This window comes from Tachyglossus aculeatus, chromosome 22, assembly GCF_015852505.1.
Source record: "Tachyglossus aculeatus isolate mTacAcu1 chromosome 22, mTacAcu1.pri, whole genome shotgun sequence".
Classification (NCBI taxonomy): Eukaryota; Metazoa; Chordata; class Mammalia; order Monotremata; family Tachyglossidae; genus Tachyglossus; species Tachyglossus aculeatus.
Genome location: NC_052087.1, coordinates 8,742,794 through 8,748,910, shown reverse-complemented (window position 1 = coordinate 8,748,910; position 6,117 = coordinate 8,742,794). Strand labels below are relative to the sequence as shown.

Genomic DNA, 6,117 nt, shown 5'->3' with positions numbered 1-6,117 from the left:
TGATCCAATCTCTTGAGATACTAGGGAACTCACTAGAGAAGCATTGTTACCTAGTGGATATCACAGGCCTAGGAGTCAAAAGAACCTGGGTTCTAAGCCCAGCTCTGCCATTTGTGTGCTGTGTGACTTTGGACAAGTCACTTCACTTCCCTCTGTGCCTCAATTATCTCATCTTTAAATTGGGGATTAAGACTATGAGCCCCTTATGGGACATGGACTTTGTCCAACCTGATTAGCTTGTACCTGCTGCAGTGTTTAATATAGTACTTGGCACATAGTAAGGTCTTAACAAATACCCCTGCCAAAAAAAAGCCAGACAAAAATCCACAACTAACTTCGAGGTTCTCACTAACTCCGGCTATGTTACATATCTGCTCTTTCACCAACTGTTTCCCAACTCACTCTCATCATTCCATCCAAGCCAGCTGTTTCTCATTCTTGATTCTCCCAGTTCCATCCCCTTACCCACACTCTTCCCCTTGCTTGGAGTTCCCTCTTTCCAAATCTGACAGCCCCCAGCCCTCTCACATTCAAAACCCTCCTGGAATCTCATGTCCTCCAACAGGTCTTCCATAAAGAATTCCCAGTATCCCAAGTTGGATAAACCCATCAGCCATTTTGAACACTTAGGCATATGTCTTTATCCTTTCTCAGCACTTGCATGAATCTGTCTACTCAATTATGCATGCAATTAATTATGTTGACAACTCTCTAAATACTTGGATGCCTGTTTCCCCAGTTAGAGTATCAGCCCCTTAAGGACAAGGAATGTGTCACTCCCAGAGCATGGGCCCGGGAGTCAGAAGATCATGGGTTCTAATCCCAGCTCCACCACTTGTCTGCTGTGTGGCCTTGGGTAAATCACTTCACTTTTCTGTGTCTAAGTTATCTCATCTGTAAAATGCGAATTGAGACTGTGAGCTCCAAATGGTGCAGAGTCTGTGTTCAACCTGATTTGCTTGTATCCACCCCAGTGCATGGTCCAGTGCCTGGAACATAGTAAGTGCTTAACAGATACCATAATTATTAACTATTATTATTATCATTTCATACTTCCCAAGCAAAGGCAACATGGGCCAATGGATAGAGCATGGTCTGGGAGCCAGAGGACCTGGTTTCCAAACCTTAATCCACCACCCATCTGCTGCGTAACCTTGGGCAAGTCACTTAAATTCTATGTGCCTGTTACCCTCACCTGCAAAATGGGGATTAAGATTTGAGTTCCATCTGAGACATGGACTGTGTCCAACCTGATTAGCTTGTATCTATCCCAGCATTTCCCCTCTCAGGGTTGCACCTGGAGAGTTTCCAGTACTCTACCAGTCGTGACTATGGGAGGAAGAGACAAGCAGTGGCGTATCTATTCCATTCCTAGCCTGGGCAGTGACTAGCAAGTGGAAGACAATCTGCTACAAGTCGAACCTCACCTGTGCTGGGCAGCAGTGACATGGGAGAGAGTTGAGGGCGGAGACTCAAGTTGACTTCCGTATTTTGACCAAGAAAACTCTATGGATATATTACCAGAATGATTACAGATGGAGATGGGGCATTCTGGGAGAGATGCATTCTGATAGAGATGTGTCCACAGCGTGACTAGGGGTGAATAATGACTCGACAGTATAAGACAAGATCCCAGCACTTAGTAAAGTGCCTGGTGTATAATAAGTGCTTAACAAATACCATAAAAAGCACTTAGTACATTGCACTGAATGCTAATGAGCTCTCAATAAATGCTACCTCTACTATTACTCCTATTAATACTACTATTACCATTAATTGTAATAATTCTATTACCACTAATACTAGGAGGCATTGTGGCCTCTGGGAACCAGTGTGGCCTAGTGGAAAGAACACAGGCCTGGGAGTCAGGGGAACTGGGTTCTAATCCTAGCTATGCCACTGGTCTGCTCATGAGACCTTGGACAAGTCACTTTGTTTCTCTGTGCCTCAGTTACCTCATCTGTAAAATGGTGTTTAGGTCTGTGAATCCCATGTATGACTGTGTCTTGTATCGACCCCAGCACTTAGTAAAGTGCTTCACAAGTGTCATAATTTTTTTACTTATTATTAATACTAATGCTATTTCCAGTATTACTATTGCTACTACAACTACTTTTATCATTATTACTACTGTCACATCATCCTCGATCTGCTGCAGTAGGTCAGACCAAAGTGCAGGCTTTGCTCTCTCTTGGGCTGTCCCCTGCACTTCATTAGAAACTTGCTTTTTTTTCTTCCCAACTTTCAAAAATCTCAGGTATTAAATAATCTGGCTGAGTAATTTCTATGCAAGATTCTGTGGATTCTGCTTCCAACTCTTGCTCACACTCTTAGCAAAGCATCCTTCTCTGATATCTATGCTGCTTCGCTAGGACTCATTAGATTTCAAACTCTTTAATGGCAGGGCCGTGTCTTTCACTTCTGCTCTATGATCCCAAGTGCCTGATGCAGTGTGCTGGACACAGTACATGTTATTGTGGCTGTTCAAGACACAAATATACATGCATGCATTGGGGGGGAAAGAAAAATATATCCCTGGTTCTAGACTCTATTATTGAAACACTATTCCTCTGAAAAATGATGCTTTTTTGAAAAGTCTACATTCAGATCAGAGTCTGAGGTCTTTGGGTTTCCTAATAATAATAATGGTATTTGTTAAGTGCTTACTATGTGTAAAGCACTGTTCTGAGTGCTGGGGAGGTTACAAGGTGATCAGGTTGTCCCAAAGGGGGCTCACAGTTTTAATCCCCATTTTACAGATGAGGCAACTGAGGCACAGAGAAGTTAAGTGACTTGCCCAAAATCACACAGCTGACAGTTGGCGGAGCCAGGATTTGAACCCATGACCTCTGACTCCAAAGCCCGGGCTCTTTCCACTGAGCCACGCTGCTTCTCTAAGTAACTGTTGTTGTTACTGCTGTTCCTAACACATTCCAATCAATTAATAGTATTTATTAAACATTTTCTGTGTTCAGGGCACTAGACGAAGCACTTGGAAGACTACAATGCATATAATCTAGGAAAAGGTTTCTCCTAAAGTGGAAATTATTTTGAATGCAAAATAGCACTAATGCTAAACTTTATAGCTCCCACCCTAGCTGCATCGCAAAGAGTAATAAAAATATTTCTGTTCACAGGGTTGTTTCCAGAGAGAGAGAACCCGGTGAATGTTTAAGAAGCCAGATTTGATCTGTTGAACGATAAGAGTATATACATCAGAGCACATTTCTAGGACAATAGAATTGGGAGAGGTATTGAAGTTAGGGTAGATCTCATTCCTGGCCCAGGGAAAAAATGAATCCTACAAGATGAAGAATGTTCTAAGTAGTATTTACAAAACAGCTTTAAGTGAGCTGCCATTCCTAGTCAGTGAACCGGCAGTCTGTAACAAATAGTAAGTACAATGCACAATCTGCTTACAGCAAACTGAAATCAAGGATTAGGGAGAACACACACCTGATAATCGAACAACCCTAGAATTCTGAATCCTCCATTTCTCTTATCCCAGAGAGGGAGATGATTGGCATCTTCGCATTGAAATGTATATGTGAATGCTGGTCTGCCTCATGTGAGAGGCTGTTCCCTGCAAGGGAAACACTGACAAGAAGTTCTTTATTTTTCAGTCTGTCACTAGAACATGAAGAAAGGAGAAAGTCTTTTTTGTTTGTTTGTTTGTTTTTAATTTCCATTGAAGGGTGAAATGAATACTCTGGGAAAGCTGCCAGCAAAATTCAATGTTTCCTCAAGAAAAGGTTACATAAAATAGAGACTTTGCTTCCTCCACACTTTGAGGACTAATGATGCCAGGTAAATCCGGGAAAGGTTATATGGGAAAGTGACTTTGGTTCTCTACTCTTTGGGGGCTAATGATACCAGACTAATCCCAGAAAGAACACGTGTGAGGCTGACATTGATTCTTCACTCTTTGGGGCCTAATGAATCCAGGTAAACTACAGGGTTCATGAAGTTGAAACTTGCTTCCCTATACCGATCCTTGGGTCCCAGTGGGAGAAAGGATTCTCCTTTTAAGAGTCGCAAAACTCCCTTATTTGACAATCAGCTTAACGAGACTGAAGCTGACAGTTGTTATCCATGCTGTTCAGTACATTAGAGAGCCAGAGTTCTCTGCACCCACAGAAGCCTGAGGCCTTGGCTCTTTAAACACTCCCAGAGAAAACACTGTCCCACTAGCAGACCTAAAGAAAACACATGGAACTGATTGTGCTTACTGAATAAAGTCCATACATGACTATCCAGCACTTAGAACAGTGCCTGGGCACACAGTAAGCACTTAACAAATACCACCATTATCATTATTTTACTCTTTTCAAACATTAGGAGTGGCTTTCTCAGCCCTTCAGGTAAAAGACCCAGCCATGTCATTCCAACAGCCACACAAACCCTAACAATTGGTAATAATAATAACCACTCAAGCCCTTATAATAATAATAATAATAATAATAATAGTAATGATAATATTTCTAAAGCAATTACTAGATGCCAAGCACTGTACTAAGCACTGTGGTAGATACAGCAGTGGAAAGAGCATGGGCTCTGGAGTCAGATGTCATGGGTTCAAATCCCAGCTCCACCACTTGTCAGCTGTGTGACTTTGGGCAAGTCACTTCACTTCTCTGGGCCTCAGTTACCTCATCTGTAAAATGGGGATTAACAATGATGATAATGATGATAGCATTTATTAAGTGCTTACTATGTTCAAAGCACTGTTCTAAGCATTGGGGAGGTTACAAGGCGATCAGGTTGTCCCACGGGGGTTCACAGTCTTAATCTCCATTTTACAGATGAGGTCACTGAGGCCCAGAGAAGTTAAGTGACTTGCCCAAAGTCACACAGCTGACAGTTGGCGGAGCCGGGATTTAAACCCCTGACCTCTGACTCCAAAGCCCGGGCTCTTTCCACTGAGCAATGCTGCTTCTCATGATTAAAACTGTAAACCCCCCATGGGACAACCTGATCACCTTGTAACCTCCCTAACGCTTAGGACAGTGCTTTGCACTTAGTAAGCCCTTAATAAATGTCATCATTATTATTACTATTATACAAGATATTCATGTGCCTTATGGGTTATACAAGATATTCATGTGCCTCATGGGCACAGTCTAAACCAGCAGGAGTAGGATTTAATCCTTATTTTCCTGATGAAGAAAATGAGGCACAGACAAGTTAGGTGATTTGCCCAAGGTCATAGAGCAGGCAACTGGTGAAGCTAGGATTAGACCTCAGGTCCTCTGACTCCCAGGACCATGCTCTTTCCACTAGGCCATGCTGCTTCCCTGATGAACTGATATTTTCTGCCGTGTGATCTTCGACAAATCACTTAATTTATCTGTGCCTCAGTTACTCCATCTGTAAAATGAGGATTAAGACTGTGAGCCCCACATGGGACAACCTGATTACCTTGTGTCTACCCCAGTACTTAGAACGGTGTTTGGCACATAGTAAGTGCTTAACAAATACTATTATTATTATTATATAAATCAACTAATTTATTCCCTTCATAAAGGTTCTAAAATTCATTTTTTTCCATCCTTTGGCTGTTACAAATTGGACCCATTTTTTCCATTTTTCCCTTGATTTTATTCCCACTCCTTCCATGTGAATACTGTGTTGGTCTGCCTGTCCCTCCATTTGTCTGTAAGCCCCCTTGAAGCCAGTATCTTTTATTTTTATTGAATGTTCCCCAGGATCTAACAGTGCTCTGCAAAGGTGGGCACTCAGTAAATATGAATGTGAATGAATGAATGAATAAACAAATGAATGAACATCACACCTTTCCCATCAATAAAGGCCCAGAATCAGCTATAAGTCACAAAGAAAATCATAATAAAGTATCCAAAGTTCATGTCACAGTTGCCCTCTACCTTTCTGGGAAACAGAAACACCACCAAACAGCTTACCTAACAACCACTTTCTTTTTGAACTATTCTTTTTTTAATCTCCTTTTTCTGCAACACCTCCTTTTTAATTAACTTCCCAGAAAATCTATTTTTACATTAACTAAAACCTCAGACTGAATTTCTGATTAGGTTTTGCTTAAACGCCTTTCATAGATAATAGCAACAGACAGGGAGAAAAGACAAATAAAGGGTGAGTTTG

The 6,117-nt window shown here is 41.7% G+C and overlaps 1 non-coding gene across 1 annotated transcript; it reads left to right on the top strand.

The window, feature by feature from the left end:
• The first annotated feature begins 1,279 nt into the window (after positions 1-1,279).
• LOC119944339 lies at positions 1,280-1,417 on the top strand. Its single transcript, XR_005455828.1, has one exon. It is a non-coding gene; the product is annotated as a small nucleolar RNA SNORA7 (small nucleolar RNA).
• Positions 1,418-6,117: the final 4,700 nt, after the last annotated feature.